At 29.5% G+C, this 19,101-nt stretch overlaps 1 pseudogene across 1 annotated transcript in view; it reads left to right on the plus strand.

The window, feature by feature from the left end:
- LOC148303420 (fat-like cadherin-related tumor suppressor homolog) overlaps window positions 1-19,101 on the plus strand; it is a 253,885-nt pseudogene that overhangs the window by 213,548 nt on the left and 21,236 nt on the right. Inside the window, exons 6-15 of the transcript XR_015838491.1 lie at window positions 6,120-6,329; window positions 8,699-8,806; window positions 10,544-10,696; window positions 14,312-14,525; window positions 15,147-15,286; window positions 15,776-16,011; window positions 16,575-16,819; window positions 17,169-17,355; window positions 17,449-17,677; window positions 17,772-19,041. The product of XR_015838491.1 is annotated as a fat-like cadherin-related tumor suppressor homolog (transcript). The remainder of the gene's footprint in view (window positions 1-6,119; window positions 6,330-8,698; window positions 8,807-10,543; window positions 10,697-14,311; window positions 14,526-15,146; window positions 15,287-15,775; window positions 16,012-16,574; window positions 16,820-17,168; window positions 17,356-17,448; window positions 17,678-17,771; window positions 19,042-19,101) is intronic.

The raw sequence follows: 19,101 nt of genomic DNA on the forward strand, positions 1-19,101 counted from the left end.
AAAATAAAATTATTACGGTTTGACATTTGTCCAAAATTAATTTTTGAAAGAGAGAAAGAAGACAAATGAATCAAAATGAGAATATGGTATTTTTAAAAGTGGACTTAAAATTAAGTTTTGGATATTATGGGTAAGTCTTTAAATTAACAACTAAATTTAACTATAAAAAATACAAAAATATTCCCATTATGATTCATCTGCCTTTTTTCTCTCTTTCAAATTTTTATTTTAGTACAAATGTCAGACCGTGTGTATGTAAAAATAAAGCGAAAAGCTGAAGTTCTTCTCTTAAAATCCATTTTTTCATTCAGATAACTTTATATTAATTCCACAGACCATTAAAAGTGGATGAAGGGAATAAGATGATGAATCTATTGATCAAAACCATTGAATAATATTATCAAACGATTCCCTTTTATTTACGTTTATTAATTTCAAAGCCCATTTAATCTTCCTCGCTTTTCTTCAAGTTTAATGAGATTTTCATAATTAATTTGTATTCTTCATAAACAAGAGCTGTAAATAAGTTAAAAACAATTTAACAAAAGTTAAAAACGATACAATAAAATAAAAATAAACAAAAAAATATGTTTTGACATCTCAGCATGGATGCAAAAAAATATGGAAGTCTGGGCATTTATGGGTCTTACGACTTCAAGTGAAATTCTAGTGAATTCAAACACTGTGTTTAATCAAAATATCTAGAAGTTCCAAAAATTAAAGCAGTGTGGTTGTCAATCGATGTCTCTAGCAAAATTCTAGTGTTTCAAGCACAATGTTTAAAAAATTGGATCATATACATATATATGGAAATTCCAAGAATTGGAGTAATGTGGTTGTCAATCATAAGTAGAATTGGTGAATTTTACACGTACAACGTAAACATATATTAAACGTAAATACCCTGTCTTCCATATTCTCTTTTATCTATATCACTGCAATATATCGTTCCGAACATTTTTAATTTGTTGTCGACGGATGTTAGAGGTTAAAATAAAATATGGAGCAAAGGCAAAATAAAGGAATGGGTGATCAAGAGTTAATTTTATGAAAATTGTAAAATGTTTATATTCTTAATTTTTTCTCTTTTTTGTGTCTTTTGTGGTTAAAATCGTTAAAAACAAAAAAAAAATATTAAAAAAGAACTCCACCGACAAGACACACAAGATGGCTTGGTGGGTCTCTGCAAAAAAAAAGTTGTAAATATGTATAAATTTTTGATTTAAATAAATGTATATAAATAATTCTATGTTTGGATGTCAAAAAATTATTTTAAAAATAATTCCTATAATTTGAGATAATCCAGATTTGTGAGCAAGTATTCGGACACACTCAAAGCGTTGAAGTTATAAATTTAATCACTGCTTTGATTATAATCATTTATTCATCATCATTGATTTAGTAACTCATATTGTCAGTATATTGTACGTAATGATATATGGTAATATTAATCAGCCTTGCCTTCGCAGAGCACTATCTGATCAAATAATGTCTATAATGGTAATCATCGTACAAGATGCGGGAACATATTGACAGAAATTTTGATTGAATGGCACAATTATGTAGATTAATGTATATAACGGTTCGAAATTAATATTTATTAAGCAAACTTAATTTCACTGTTATTTATATGCGTATGGTATACATATATACCAATATGTACAAAGTAGCGATCAGATTTTGAATCAGAGTACAAAACATCAAATGATGATTTCTGTAATCATATGGCTTTGTTTATAATAGTTAAATGCAATAATACACTATTTTACAAAAGTAAGCAAATTTACATACGCACATATATATATATATATATATATATATATATATATATATATATATATATATATATATATATATATATATATATATATATATATATATATATATATAAACATATATATATATATATATATATATATATATATATATATATATATATATATATATATATATATATATACATATATATATATATATATATATATATATATATATATATATTATATATATATATATATATATATATATATATATATATATATATATATATATATAAATATATATATATATATATATATATATATATATATATATATATATATATATATATATATATATATATATGTATATATATATAAATATATATATATATATATATATATATATATATATATATATATATATATATATATATATTTATATATATATATATATATATATAATATATATATATATATATATATATATATATATATATATATATATATATAAATATATATATTTATATATATTTATACATATTTCAAACGTAGATGTCGACGACAAAGTAGCACACGTCATTGGCAGAGTGGTGAAAGCTACACTTGTATAAAATGATCACCTAAACCAACCATTGACAGGTCATAAGCCTTTAAATACCCATACTTCCATATTCTCTACGTGTAACATTCACCATTCTAAAAAAATAGTGTTGTTTTAAATTATGGGTAGAATCGTGAATTTTACACGTGTATTAAGTGATCACTTAAACCAACCTATGACGGGTCGTTAGCCCTGTAAATACCTAGATTTTTATATTCTTCGTCCTTGTAAGGATGTCAAAAAAATACCATAATTTTATTTTTATCTTATACGTACGCGATGAAAACATGATAATGCGTATTTCGGCAACCTTTTCATATTGTATGTACATATCGGACAAGCATGCGACTAGGAACAGTTACCAGTCGACCGCGGTTTACGCTTTGACCACCCATGATCTATGGCCTGATGGTTTGCCTCAGTAATGTTATGGTTTGTGCATTTAGCTATAATCCTGGAGGTCACAGATTCGAATTCCAAGGAGATAAAAAAGGGATTTTCCATTATTGGTTAAATTTGTTTAACATAACCCAGGAATGATCTTCTTGCCTTATTGTAATTAACTATGAAGAAATATACAGCGTACATTTCAACTTTTTTCGTTTCAAATGAATGTGATGTAACATGTTTTAATTATATTAAAAATCAATCTTTAAACTTCAATTAAGAATTATCATTTAAATGAAAAAAATGAAATATTTTATAAGACCACTTTTCGAGTTTATTAATGTAAACACTACCAGTTTTGAAAACTACGCATATTTTCATCAACGGGAGAAAATACAGTTTGCATTTTCACGTGTTAAGATCATCAGTAGTTCTCGAAACTAATCGTGTTTAGTAGAAATTAAAGTATTACTCAATAAAGTGGTTGTAAAAGTCTTTTATTTTTTTTATTTAAATCATCATGTTATTCCACAATTATTAAAGAAAACACTTGTTTTTTCACCACTTGAGTTTATTTAAGACAACTAGTTTCGGAAGGTAAGCTACGATCTTTAGGTCTAAATGTAAACTAGTACATAATAAATAATTAACTGTTCCATTAATAAGGTGAGTAGTAAGTTAAGGGGAGGGGGGGTTAGCCAAGAGGAGGGAGTTTAAAAATAAAAGACAAACGGAAAGCAATGGTGAAGAATTTTGAAAAAATATATTATTTTTTAAATTATTATTAGAATTTAAGTTTTTTGAACAAATAATTTATTAATGAATAAAATAATTCCACAATGTTAACCTCAGATTAATAAATAAAGAATTAACCTTATACGAGAATTCTTCTTGAAGTAAATTGCCTTTTGCACTCTTGAACTAAATGGAGGGAAATTCATTATGTATGTTTTATATATAGGTATATATGTATATAAGTAAAAGCCTTCATCTGCATTTTAAATGTGTAATAAAAACGCATTAAGTCAGTCTAAAATATTTACGCCGCTATTAAAATTAAAAGTCTCTAAACGTAGTATATGAAGGGGAATATAACTCACATCCGCCTTTTAAAAATACAGTCCCCTTTCACGTTGTTCATAATTTCAACATGATGTGGAGCAAACAAAAGTAATTTGATTTGAATTCAGCCAGCGCTGTATAGAATTTTCTGTTTGTAATCTTCAATCTAGGTTTGAAAACCGCAAAGAGAAGTTTTAAATAATTTCTCTTGTTGAGAACTTACATAAATTAAGATCATAAATATAGCTAGCTCCTTTTTACTTTTCGATTGTTAAATCTCCCCAAAATAATAATTATGAACCTTGAATAATGTCGGTGATTCGTTTGAATCATTACAAAATGTCTACCACCCGTAAATTAGTACCAGAGTAGGTTGATTATTTATCATGTGGATTTACCCACTCTCATTATACTGTGCTAAATGTTCCGCTAAATTTCTAGCTATTGCATAGAACTCGTATATTAATGACATAATAATCAAGAATTATTGCGGTAAACATAATAATATTAAGGAAGCTTTTGTAGCATTGTGGTTGAATTATTTTATCTACTTTCGGTAAACTTAATAAAATATTTAGTGACCACATTTTGTGCTCATTGCTCCATGTCGGAAAAACTATTCGCCTTTCAGTAATAATATTTTAAAATTCAAAACGTTGAAATCAAGTGAAAACTGTAATTAATTATTAACAAACTTACCACCGTATTGTATTTAATTTAAATCAATGTATGATGTATTTATTCGATCAATAAGATACGAAGTTCAATACTTTTACCTGCCATCTTCATAATAAGTGGAATGAAAAAAAATGCCTTTGAAAATACTTTCGTATATTTCTTAAGAGCGAGTACCGTAATGATAAGTTTATTGAACTTTTCTTCGTAACTCTCGTACACACAATTCAATTCACCACTGCAATAAATTGGGTCATGTCTCGCAGGGTGCCCATTAAGAAAATATTTATTAACATTCCCAAAAACTCACTAAACTTGCGCCGGATTAAAACTTCCGTCGTCCACATCACCTAAATCTCATCACCAATAACTTAGACAGGGGAAAAGTCACTTGCGGGGTTAATATCGACCCTTTTGTGAAATATCACGATCATTTTTATTTCATAGTTCACAGTGAGAACAGTTAAACTTTCATTTTGACTTATTGAAGAGAATATTACCTCCTCTAAATTATATTATTAATCTTTTTTTTCAGATTTCTCAAATTTATGTGATTTATTCCGAAACGACGTTAGGACGCCGAGTTTTTCAGGGATTTGATAAAGAAATTTTAATAAGATTCAATAAAATATTTGATCGATGAATCGCTGAGCTGCTCATCCTTGTAATAGAATTATTCCTTCGTTCAATACTATTTTCCTCATTTTTAGATTTTTTACCTGTAGGAGGCAAGTAACCGACTTCCGATTCCTCATTTCGAGAAGTCTACAAGGCAGAGTCCCCTGGGAGACTTACCTTAAATTACAGAGAAAATGCTTATTGTATTAGGGAAGTTTTCTTCAAGCGATAGGCGGGTAACCGAGTTCAGGGGCTGCCCTTTCTAACCTGAATCGCGTTTACAACTGAGAAAAGTAGGTTAGCTGAAATAAAAGTGGAAATACCATACACATGTGGTTACATATCTCAAATGTCAAGGATTGGAGGTTAAGAAAAAGCAGACAGATATTTTAATGTACCGGGTTGATAAATATATTTAATTTAAGCCTCTAATTTAAACATATTGACAGAAGAAAGTTAGAAAAGCGATTTGTTTGATATTTTCTGCTCCATGAGATTACTATCAACGTCACTCAAAATTCAACATTATCAAGATTGGTTGCAAGTAATATTTACATTTTCAATTTGATTGAATTTCAAATCATATTTTCATGTGAGATCTACATCTACTACATACCCACCATTTTGGTAAGGAATATAAAGTCGTAAGTTTGTATTTACATATTCACAAATGATAAGTAGGTACCTATTTGATGCTTTACATAAATTAACAGAATTAAATTAAATTTACTAAATTTAAAAGGGTGAGATAATTTACATGGATAACTTGTCACTAGGAATAGATAAGAATGATAGTTAACAAAAAAAACGACTTTGGTATTTGTAAAATGTATCCGACATTTAATCCTGTTTATCTGTATTTCAATATATATATCATCAATATTTCAAGAAATTGTAACTTATAAAATATTGTAATAAGGCAGGCCTTTACCGGATGAAGATTTTTTCCGGCTTCTTGATACAACTTCAAAGAAATGGCCAGATCGATTCGATTAATTTTGTTCTTTCTTTACCAGGTTTAATCACCACGACTGGTCGCCTGGACCGCGAGAGCCAGTCACAGCACTCCTTGGAAGTGCAGATCTCGGATGGAGGAGACTCAGCTGCTCTCCAGCACCAGGGTCCAGATTGACGTCACGGACATCAACGACCACTCTCCCGTCTTCCTGGAGCAGTACTACTCAGTCAAAGTGCCCGCAGGAAAAAAAAACCGAGTGCACATCGTGGTATGAACCTTATATTTTTTTTGTTTTAAATTGTTAAATTCGATATTTAATTTAACAGTGCATTTAATCAGCCAAGAACCGAGTTCGTCATTGTTCAGATAATATAAATGGCTTAATCTGAATACGGTATGATATTGAAAGTAATTTAATAAAAGAATACGGTATTTATTCAAAGTAATACTAACGGTATGATATTGAAAGTAATTTATTTTTAATTTAAGTTTTACTTGGTAAATGCCATAATTTCTTGAAATCTATTGTAAAACCCACTCTAAAATTTATACTTGACTTCATATACGGAATGCATCAAAACATGTGACATAGTGAATTTTAAGAAATAGCGGTATTTACCAAGTAAAGCTTTAACAAAAACTAAAAATGGAATTATATTACCACAAAATGACTCCCTAATCAATAAATGAGAATATAATTTATTTAATTGAAATCAAATAAGTACACATAAACAATATATATATGTTTATATATATATATATATATATATATATATATATATATATATATATATATATATATATATATATATATATATATATATATATATATATATATATATATATATATATATATATATATATATATATATATATATATATATATATATATACATATATATATATATACATATATATATATATATATATATATATATATATATATATATATATATATATATATATATATATATATATATATATATATATATATATATATATATATATATATATAATTACATATATATAATTTATTTGTGTGTTTCTGTGTGTAAGAACATCATATAGCTATCAGCAATTACTGACTATTAACTGACTATCATCTAATAACAATGCTCTATGAGAATTAATTCATATTACATGCGTCTAACTTTCAAAGAACCGCTTTAATATCAGCGTTAGTCAAGCACGAGCTATAGTTGATATAAGGTTTCACGTTAATGTCGAGAGAAACGTGTGAGAAAATCGGTCGGACATTATGTGTATTTGCCTCAAGAAACCTTGGTCTTGACACCCTCGGCAGAAATCATTTCTCAAATTTCTCAATTATTACGAGAACTTTGTCACGCGATAGTACCTGTTCACGGGCTGGTCACGTTATTTATCCAAGCTCTATAAAGCTCAAATGTTAAACCCCGTACTAGCGTACCCGATATCAATCATTATTCACAGATGATATCGTGAGCATTATTATGTTGAGAATGTTTTTTTTATATATGGTCACACTGAAAAATCGGTAATGAAAACAGTACGGCATATTACCTTATGTGGCGGCGAAGGTTGGACTAAGCTAAATCGCCATTTTTAAATTACAGCTGTAAGTTTCCGAAATATGATACTATCGGCGTTAACTTGAAATAAACTGAGAAAGTATCAGAATATAATTACTATTTGAATCACTTACTTTGTGATTTTTCATTTTACAATTTCAAAAATAACTTTGTTACAAACTTTCGTCAAAACGATAACTTTATATATTGAATTGAATTGATGAATGATCCTTCATTACCTAACGACATAAGACAATATTTAAATTATTGTTTTTAACACCCCACTTATAAATGTAAAGAATATTTTAATATAAGCAAGTATATCAGTTTCTTTACTCACTTAAAAATTAGTCTCGAAGCATAAGTTTGATATGAAATAGATACGATATATTGCAATATGAAGCAATATAATAAAAAAAGTTGAGTTGTTGATATAACAATATCACTTTAAATTTTTACACTCTATTATTTTTTCTACATCAATTTTAATTTATGCTTAGGATTGTTCACTACGAAATTATTCAAGGATAATTCGATTTTCCTTTGTAATGTATCACATAAAAATTATGAAAGATGATAAAACAGAGAATATAATGTAGGTTATTGAAAGCAATATGAAATTCATTAAGAAATGTTACTTTGCCAAGAGAAGTCACTTCTTAAGATGTTTAACTCAATTTAAAAAATAATGAAAAAGTGTTCGAATTTATTATGTAAATAAACAAGCAGATTGAAAGAGCTGCTACTTCTACACGGAAATAAATTTGTAGGTACCTACTTTTGATTGTCAGAGGAAGAAAAAGGAATTGAGAAAACGAGAAGAATTTCATTATAAAATTTCCCTTTAAAGATCACAGGGAAGAGAGTATGTATTGTATTTCTAAAATGCTGGAATTGTAGCAATCATGTTTATATATTCCCATCCAAGCAACAATTGCAAAACTACGGGGGGATCCGTAAAATCTAAAATATCGTTACCGGGCAGGAATGCAATCTGTTATCTTCCTAAGTTTACAAAGAGAAATGCGAAAAGTTATATTAAAAACGATATTAAAACTTATATTCTCGGATTATTTTCGTATTACAGGACCAAAATTCTACAAAACAAGTGTCTCTGGACAAAGATACTTTGGGGGATGAGGTCATGCCTTGGGAAGTCTACAATGGTGAATTAAAGGGATTTTCTGTTTTCAGGGTAAGTTAATAAACTTTCAACTAGCAATAACTACGTTATTTCCAGACGAAACTGAGAAAATACTCGAAAAACTTTTCAATTATTTGTGGATAAAAAATATATATATAAATTCTCTTTGGCTTCAAATTATTATACGGTTTTAAATTTACCGTATTATGATAGAGATAATTTTCGCATTATAATTCTAGGAATTGAAGTTTATTCGAGAAAACCTTCAATTTTCTGTTTGCTGGATTATTTTATCAAAACTTTGACGTTAAAAAATATTGCGCAATCGATCTAACCTCATAATTTTGAGTGTTCCTTTTATACCGATTGTAGAGTAGGTAGGAATATCCGTCGAAATTTTAATTACTATAAAAGCACTCACAAACCCCAGATTCTCGTTATTTAAAAATGTAGGAACGTAATATTTTATTATTTTCTCGGGACATTTCTTCTTTATTTAATCTTAAGCTGCAAACAAATTACTCAGTCTGTTTCGTTAATCCGTTGTAAACTGATAAGACAGAATCTTGAATGAACGTATTAACTCAAAAATAACTACGATTGGGATAAAAAAAAATATTTCCGTTTAGAAAAAGTTACGGATATCCCGTAACTTTTTCTCCTTAAAAAAATAACAACAGCTCTAATACAATGATTTCACAAATATTTAAGCCATTTTAACCTTAAAAGTGATTATTGAAGCTATATTAGCCCTTAACTCATTGTAGTGAGACCTTACTAAAAAAATGAGGGTTTTATTTTTTTCTATGAAGCGTGACACCACTAATGAGCGCTAAATAGTAATCTGGTTCGAAAACATAATTATATTTTTCATGGACGATGGATTTGTAGTATGTTGAAGTGTTTCATATATTTTTAAATGGACCGAATAATACATCGTTTACAGAATGTACGAAAAAAAACAAATTGTGTTGTTTTTCTTTGCATCATTTATCAAAACGATTCCTATAAAATTCACATCCTATTAGAATTTTGTAACGTTTTAAATATTTTCACGATAACTTATTCTGATGTGGCTCAGCTGTTCTTTCCTCCAACATTAAGGGTTACCTTTTTTCATTACAGATCTATATTTAAATAATTTATAACACCTTTACACAATTTAAGCTAGAATAAGATGAATTTGTCTAAATTAAATTGATCTGTATCATTGTTTCAAATTAGCCAAGTAAATTTTAGTATTTTTTGTTGATGTTTTAAGGGAATTCTAGATTTTCTTACTTTTTTCTTTCAAACTTTTTAAAATTTTTTTCTTGCAAAAAAGTTACATGCCATACATATCGCTCGCTCTTTTCAAGGTCATATATCAAAAAAACTTGATATTTTAGGAGATTTTTAAAGTTTATGAATATAATGAATGTATTAAAAATAAATATCAAGCGACTTATTGAACTTTTTACTTTGCAACAGATCTTTTTAGGTAAAACCTGGAGTTTTTTTTTTTCCATTTGAAAAATATTTAGTACTTTTATTTAAAAAAATATTTAAACAATACCTTTTCTTCAGAATGCAAAAACAACACTTTCTGCCCTGTAGCGGGTAAAAATTAAGTTAAAAATATGCCGCTTTGCTGGGATATAGTACATTTTCTGGGCATTCCAAAAACATGCGCAACTGAAAATTGACGATTTTTTATATATGACGTTCTTGAAAGGAGTGAGCGATATGAGATTACATGTTTGCAACGATGATAAAGCCTTGTACTTTAATATTTATATGTCATTTTAGGTCCTAGCTTACGACGAAGATGAGGAAGATAATGGAATGGTGTCATACAGCACTAAACCAGGTAAAGGAAAAGCAGTGTTCCACATTCACCCGACCACCGGAGTGGTTTTCAGCAATGAAAATTTGGAACCCGGAAGCAGTCATGAAATAAACGTAAGGTTTTTAAAAATCTTTATTAAACCCTAAGAATCGTAAATTTGTTTTCGGATACGCATTTTTTCATGTTTTCTAGATTACTTTATACCTGTACATTATATAAAAAAGGAACAAAAATGATTTTTTTTATAATATTTGTTTAAGACAAAAACTTAAGACCATGGGTTCTTCTTCCTATTTATTTCCCGTAGCCTCGTATTATGAAAATCTATACATTTTCAAATACATTTATTATCGTGTTTCAAAACTTTAATAAAGTAATTCAATAAAAAAGACTTATTTAAAAAAAATGTTGTGAAGCATATTATTTAAGCAAAACGTCCCATCTCCGCAATGTAATGTAGGTATAATAAAATATATTAAACAAAATGCTTAGATGAAATCTAAATCCAAAATCATATTGAAATTTTAAATACCGAGAAATGTTTTATTTTTATCCTTATAATAAATGGCGGTTCTTTTATAATACCTGCTTATATCAAATAAAGAATTTATAAAAGAAAGAAAAAAACTATTTTGTGCACAATTTTACATCGTAAAACAAAATTTTATTTTTAGATACAAAATCATATTTATTTATTTCACAATTAAATATGGTTTTATTGTAGTAGTCACATTCGATTTATGATGTCTGTTAATTATTTTATATTATATATAATAGTGAATTTTTATTTTTGATTGATAATTTCAGTTTTAAATATAATATTTTCACAACCAACTTTAAAAAATTCCATTTAGGCGTTAAAGGAATGTAATTTTTTATTTAACTCTTTTTGTTCGTCACCACTTTTAGAAAAGTTTATAAGAAAATCTACTGAAAATACCAAACAGGTCACGACATTCTTGAAATATCTATACTTCTACGCTGAAAGAATTTACCACTATTGACTTTTGGGTGTTTTACTGTTTATGAGTTCTTGCTCATAAATCATTCATCTCGGGTCCTCGTAGTTTAGAAAATATTTCTCCATTTATAAAAGAAAGCGCCTAGGTACTGTGTGTATATATCGCTTACTTCTTTCAACAACGTCATATATCAAAAATCGTCAATTTTCAGATGTGCATGTTTTCGGAATGCCAAAAAAATGTACTTTATATCCCAGCAAAAGCGGCATATTTTTAACTGAATATTTACCCGCTACAGGGCAGAATGTGTTAATTTTGCATTTTGAAGAAAAGGTATTGTTTAAGTATTTTTTTAAATATACTAAATATTTTTCAAGTGGAGAAAAAGCAGAAACAGAAACAAAGTTCAACTAGTGGCTTGATACTTATTTTTAATACATTTTATTATATTTTTAAGCTTTAAAAACGATCTCCTGAAAAATCAAGTTTTTCGAAAATATGACGTTGTTGAAAGGAGTGAGCGATATGTGTATGTACATCTATGCATAGATGCTGTACATATTGAGAGACATAATAAACTTGTTGGCGAACGAAAACTTTACAAGTCGTAATTTCGTAAGTTAACTTACATACCTACATAATATAAATGGGACATACACATAATATGTTCACCAACCTACCTGCACATTTTGACTTATAGTTTTTTTTTGTTTTCGATTTTAGAATTCCGTTTTTTTTTTAAATTTGGAATAGGATATTTTCAAACGTCAGGGGTGTTTTATTTGACAAACTGCATAAAAAAGAACTCTTATGTTTCTCTTTATTTATATAAAAATCTTTATATCTATAAAATTTATGTACGTTCATTGTTTTTTATTCACAAAATTATTTACTTTTATAAAAAAAATGGTATTTCAACATATTTATAGATAATACTGTTTTATAAAAAAATTTAAAATATTCCAATCGAATCCAGTTTCAAAATATTTTTTATTCATTCATAAAAAGATAGCGAAAATGAGCGTTAATTCAGTAATGACGCAACTTCGAAAAAACGCAAAGTGAAACGACGCAAAGCGAGGTCTGAGTATATTGGGTTACCTACAACCGTTAAAACTTATTATCTTAACCAAATTATTATACCCTATTCCGAATTTGCAATTTTGAAAAATCCGAAGATGGAAAACGCCCGTATGCAGGTAGGCTAAAAGATTTCCAATATTAAAAAAAAAACAACAACAAAAAACAAAAACAAACAAACAAATGAAAATCTGAGGTATTTTTGAACGAACCGTTTTTTAAACAGCATTTTTTTTATCGGAGAGGTTGAATGATTTACACAATAAAATATATATCTCAAATATATTTCTGCAGTTGCGCATAAAAATTCTCAGCATCTCTGAGATTATTTTATAAACAAAAATGTCATATTTTTACCGCTCAGTTTGAATGTCTGTAAACGTCACGTTCGCGTTTGACGGGCTGCTTTTTATAGTCGTCGTAAAGATAATACTATTTGTGTTTACAATATAATAGTTGTTATACCGATATAATAAGAAAATATGTGGGTTCAAAGGGTAACCTCCAGGTTGCTAAACCAATTGAAGATTAAAACCGCCTGTCAAATATTTGTGTACCTAAGTATTTGGTGGATATCTGTCTTTCGACATTGTGAAACCTTCTTGTTCGTGAGTCTTGCACAGTTTCCTGGAAGTTGGCGATGACTATGGTGGGAGTCTCCCTGTTCACAGCCCCTGGATTTCTTCAAACGCTGTCCTGCCACATTCCGAAGAAAAGACGCTTAAGAGAACCCAATGCTTATAAATGCAATGCTCAACTTATATTAGTCCTGAGAATAAGGTGAAGCGCATAATATTTTTCACGGCATAACGCATGACTACAAGATATCGCTCATTCCTTTCAAGAACGTCATACGTCAAAAATCGTAAATTTTTAGTTGTGCATGAAAATGTACTATATCCCAGCAAAAGAGGCATATTTTTAACTTAATATTTACCCGCTTTAGGGCAAAAAATGTTGTTTTTGCATTTTGAAGAAAAGGTATTGGTTTAATAATTTTTTTAAATGTACTAAATATTTTTAAAATGGAGAAAAAACCTTCAGGTTTTACCTAAAAAGATCTGTCGCACAGTAAAAAGTTTAATAAGTGCCTTGATATTTATTTTTAATATATTGTGTTATATTTTTAAACTTTAAAAACGTTCTCCTGAAAAATCAAGTTTTTTGATTTATGACGTTCTTGAAAGGAGTGAGCGATATGCCTTCTTGCAGCATTTTATGTATTCAGTAATTCTCTACTGGAACCATACTCCACGAAGAATATCAAATGTATTATACTGGGTTTCTTTTATTCTTATGGCAATACTCACCGCACAATTCATTATATAGGGTGATGGAAGATTTTCTGACTAACTTCGAATGAAATTTGCCAGGAAAGGAATCAATCTTGGTCTAAACTAAACTCTCTTCAACTCTTGACTGATTCTAACCTCTTGACTTATTTTGCCATTTTAATTTATTATCTTTGTCATTTAGAATTGTTATATACCCAAAAATGTAGGAGATATACCCAAAAATGACATGTGTCTGATGATGCTAACCATGAACTACAACTTGATCAAGTTGTGTTTCTGTGGTTGAAGGCAAATTAGTCCCTATATCATGGTGAAACATCTATGGTTTAAGAAAGCCTCCCAATACAAAAAGTATGTAGGTACTTAATTGTCAATTCGGATTTTGTTTCAGATCCGTGCATCAGACAATGGAATTCCACCCAAGGTGACCACGACTCGTGTCGTAGTAGAAGTGGTCCCTGTTCCCGCCTTTTCCTCAAGTCCCCCAGTCGTGATGAACATTCCTCACACTGTGAAGGTCACCGAGTCAGATAAAGTAGGCTTTTTGGTCGCATTAATACAAACTATCGATGAAGACAATGATACACTGTGGTATGACATCGTAGGTGAGAATAGTAATACTTTCAATATACATTTTGCCTATTATAATTATGATTATAAATTTTTGAATTGCATTTAATGTTGTCCTTTCATTTTGCTACGTAGGGCTTAATGGTCCAAAAATGAATGCTGGCTGCTAATTATTTATAATTTTTTTTAAACCTTTATTTAAGAGACTAGTGATGAATCAATTTTGCTATGTCAACCAAGCACAGCTTGATTTAGACTGTGCTAATGTCATTGAAATTAGTAAATAGATGACAGCAAATGAATTTACACATTTAATTTTTATTTAAAGAAACTAAGAAGGTAAATGCACCATAGGAAGAAGACAAATATCCTGGCTTAAAAACTTAAGACGGTGGTTATACTACGAAGTCGCTGTTTAGAGTAGCTGTAGACAATGTAAAAATTGTGACTCAATTTGTATCTTTTGCAACAACCATAGTGTAGCAAGGATAATGCGGAAAGATATAAAAATGTATCAAATGTAGGACATAGACATCATCCCTGGCAAAACAAAAGGGTCATTCACCAAAGGCCTTGTATTTTTATGATATTTTCCTGGTGCCATATCGCTTCTTTGGTTAAGTATCTGTATTTTAATAAAAATTTACATGTTCTAGATGGAAATTCCCAAAATGATTTTTATATTGGACAAGAAAATGGAAATATTTTACTGGCTAAGAAATTAGTGTGGGAACGCAAAAGCAACTATTCATTAAATATCAGCATCACAGATGGATTTCATACCATTTATACCAAAGTAAGAATTATTTTTAACATCCTTTGAAATAATATTGATAATCAGATAAAAGACCAATTAACCTGTCCGGGCGTGAGTTTCTGCGGACAAAACTGTATCTGGGGAATGAGTAGCGATTTTTTTTTTTACTTTTTTATAATTTAAATCATAGTCCATGCTATAATCAACATATTGACTTAAATAAAAATAAAACATATTTACACCAGTAAATAATATTTTTGTTATTCAAGAAAATGTTGTTTAAATAAAACCACAGATGGCAGTACAAGTGCCATTTTAGATATAAATGTCACCGGGCTTTAATTACAAGCGCTGCCATACATGTACGGCCTTACTCCTTTGAGGAAAGTTTGCAACTTCTCCACAGGGGTGTAATCAGAGAAAATAAAAGATCACATGACTGTCTATGCGAAAATTCTTCACCTCACTTTCCTATTATTACGACTCTTTACCTGTCTACTTTTGACTAGTAAACCTTTTCCATTTCAGATAAATGTCATAGTGGTGAATGATATAAACGAACAAGGTCCCTTGTTCAATCAAGCAATCTATGTTGTGAATGTCTCAGAAAACTTTGCCGGAGGCAGTCCAGTTTTATCTTTACGTGCAACAGGACAAGATAATCTCCTTTACAGTATCCATAACGCACAAAGTCTCATTTCGTTGAACATCTTCAAAATCGACTCTCTTACAGGAGACTTATCAATCAAGGAACCATTAGATAGGTAAGAATTGGATAGACATTTTGTATTGATTTTTTTCTTCTTATCACTCTATTTTTCTTAACCTTTATTTAATTAAGTGACATCAAATCAGTATCGAAACCCATTTAAAACCATTAACTGAGTCAATCTTTTACTATTTTAGCACTGGGTACATATTTAAACTGAAATTGTGATGTCTTAAAATTAAATAACACAATATGTATGAAATAATCCAAAAAAATTATAATTTCTCATTCTTCTCAACAGGTTTAAATATAAAACCAAAACACTTTTATATGATGACTTTTTTGAGCTCATTAATGTAAACAATACTAGTTTTGAAAACTAGAATACATTTGTTGTTTCTGGAGGTGAAAATATTAAACAATTTGTATTTTTACCTGCTGATGAGAACATCTGTAGTTCTCAAAACTAGTCATATTTTTTAATTATTTTAATTTTATATTTAAATCATCATTTTACTCCACAAAGTTAATGTCAATCCAATACATAATATTTATTGTTTTTTATTGTTAATTGCCTTTTGAGTCAAACTTGAACTCAAACAAAAAAATCTTTTCCAGGGAGTCAATGGAAGTTCATTTACTAACAATAATGGTACGAGATCAAGCTATCAAACCCAAGCGTAGCTTTACCCGAGTTCTCGTTCGGGTATATGATCACAATGACCATGCTCCTGAATTCAATTCCAAAATCATACAAGGAAAAGTGTATGAAACATCCCCCGTTGGTACATCAGTTGTTAAAATCTTAGCAAGTGACAAGGATAAAGGGGAAAATGCTTTAATTATCTATTCCATCACTAGCGGTAAGTGCAAAATCATTCATTATTTTATTATTTCAACGACTTTTCAATCAAATAATATTATCCTAGACGTTATTTGACTATCAGCTATGTAATTTTTTTTATTTAAATAAACACCCTTTTATTAGTATTGTGCAGTATAAAAAAAATATTAGAATGTGAAGCACTAGAAACCCATATAATATATTTAAATACATGTATGAAATAATAGAAAAAGCTTTCAAAGTACTCAAAATCCATACAGTAAAATAAATCAATGAACACCTATCAAAAAAAGGTATTTACAGTAATATGGAGATTAAAAGTGACTTTATTTTCTGTGTTCCATTGTATGTATATTTTTATTTGTCAGGTAATATTGGGAATATTTTTACCATTGATCCTGAAATGGGCGACATTACATTAGCTCATGAGCTAGACCTTAATAGCGCATTTGAGTATATGCTTCAAGTCAAAGCATCCAACCCAGGACCTAATTCCCTATCATCAAGTATACCTGTCCATATCATGGTCACTATGGCTGATAATGCTAAACCAAGGTATTGCTTTATATTTCAGTTATCAAACAAATATATATCTGCTTCACATTATTGAATAATTTGTGTAATTCATCAATATAACTTTTTCTTCAGGTTTCTTAAGCAAATGTACAGTGCAGATATTTACGAGAATGAGCCCATAGGAACATTAGTAAGTCATATTGAAGCTAGAAGCACATCTTCACTACTTTATGATATAGTCAGTGGAAATACCAACGATGCTTTTATCATAAATCCTTCAACTGGGGTTATCACTGCCAAGAGTTTTCTCGATTATGAAGACTTACAAATATATAATCTGACTATCACAGCAACAAATATGGTACTAATAATACACTTCTAAATACAAAATGTTTTTCATTCTCATATATGTATATACAGTATTGTTTTTCTTATTGTGGTCTTATTATTTTCAGGGGAGTGTATCATCAGAATGCTCTATTTTGATTCATGTTCTAGACCAAAATGATAATGCTCCAACTTTCTTAAATAATACTTATTATGGGAGCGTATTAGAGTCTGCCCCAATATCATCTCTCATATTTTCCAATTCGAGTAATCGTCTTGTCTTAACAACAGAAGACCGAGATTCCGGAACAAATGGAATTATAACTTTTGAGATTGTGGAAATATTGGCCAGCAAGTTTTTTCACATCGATTCTAGTACAGGAGCAATCAAAACTATGAAATTGTTGGATTATGAAACAAATAAAAATTTCATCTTTCATGTTCGCGCTCACGATATGGGTGTACCGAAGCTAATTTCCGAGACTGTTGCTAAAGTAGTTATTGATATTATAGACATCAACGATTGCCCGCCCAAATTTTCACACCAAGATTATAATGTGACTTTGCTGCTCCCTACGTATAAAAATGTAGCTCTTATCACTCTCACTGCTACGGACGCTGATACTCCACAAGAATCGTTGAAGTACGATATCATCGACGGAGATAAGAAAAATGTGTTTGCTGTAGACCCAGTAAGTGGTACAATAACGGTAGTTCATCCGGAGAAGGTGAAGCAAGTTCACAAACTCCATGTTCGAGTATCTGATGGAAAACATTCTAGTATTTCCCAGCTTTACATCGGAATTGAAAATTCCGAAAGCTCCGGTCTACGATTTCAAAGACCATTTTACGACGGGAGCGTCATGGAGAATTCAACAAAAATTATGACTGTTACCGTTGTGAATGTTCTCGGCAGTGCATTGAATGAGCATGTAGAATTCCACGTGTTAAATCCTACTGATATGTTCAACGTCGGACTTACATCAGGCGCCATTCAAACAACCGGCGTCAAGTTCGATAGGGAAACAAAAGACAATTATGTGTTAATAATTGAAGCAAAAAGTTCACTCGAGTTTTCTCAGACCAAACTTAAAACACAAAGAGTCGCCCACGTTGTCGTCAATGTTACAGTAATGGATGTAAATGATAACTGTCCCATGTTTGTGAATCTTCCCTACTATGCGATAGTCTCGGTTGAAGATGAGAAAGGTCACGTCATAGCAAAAGTACATGCGATTGATCTGGATAGTTTGGAGAATGGAGAAGTACGATATGAAATGAAGAGGGGACATGGTGAACTTTTTAAAGTATGCCGGAAAACTGGTGAAATTTCGTTGAAGCAAAACCTCGAAGGGCACAATAAAGAATACCAGCTGATTATTGGGGCATATGATGGCGGTATGAACCATTAATTTATTCTGTGCTCAATAAAAAAATTAAATGAAAATTAATCGATAT

Source organism: Brachycentrus maculatus, unplaced genomic scaffold (genome assembly GCF_059751285.1).
Source record: "Brachycentrus maculatus isolate JH-2025_06_01 unplaced genomic scaffold, ASM5975128v1 h1tg000369l, whole genome shotgun sequence".
Lineage (NCBI taxonomy): Eukaryota > Metazoa > Arthropoda > Insecta > Trichoptera > Brachycentridae > Brachycentrus > Brachycentrus maculatus.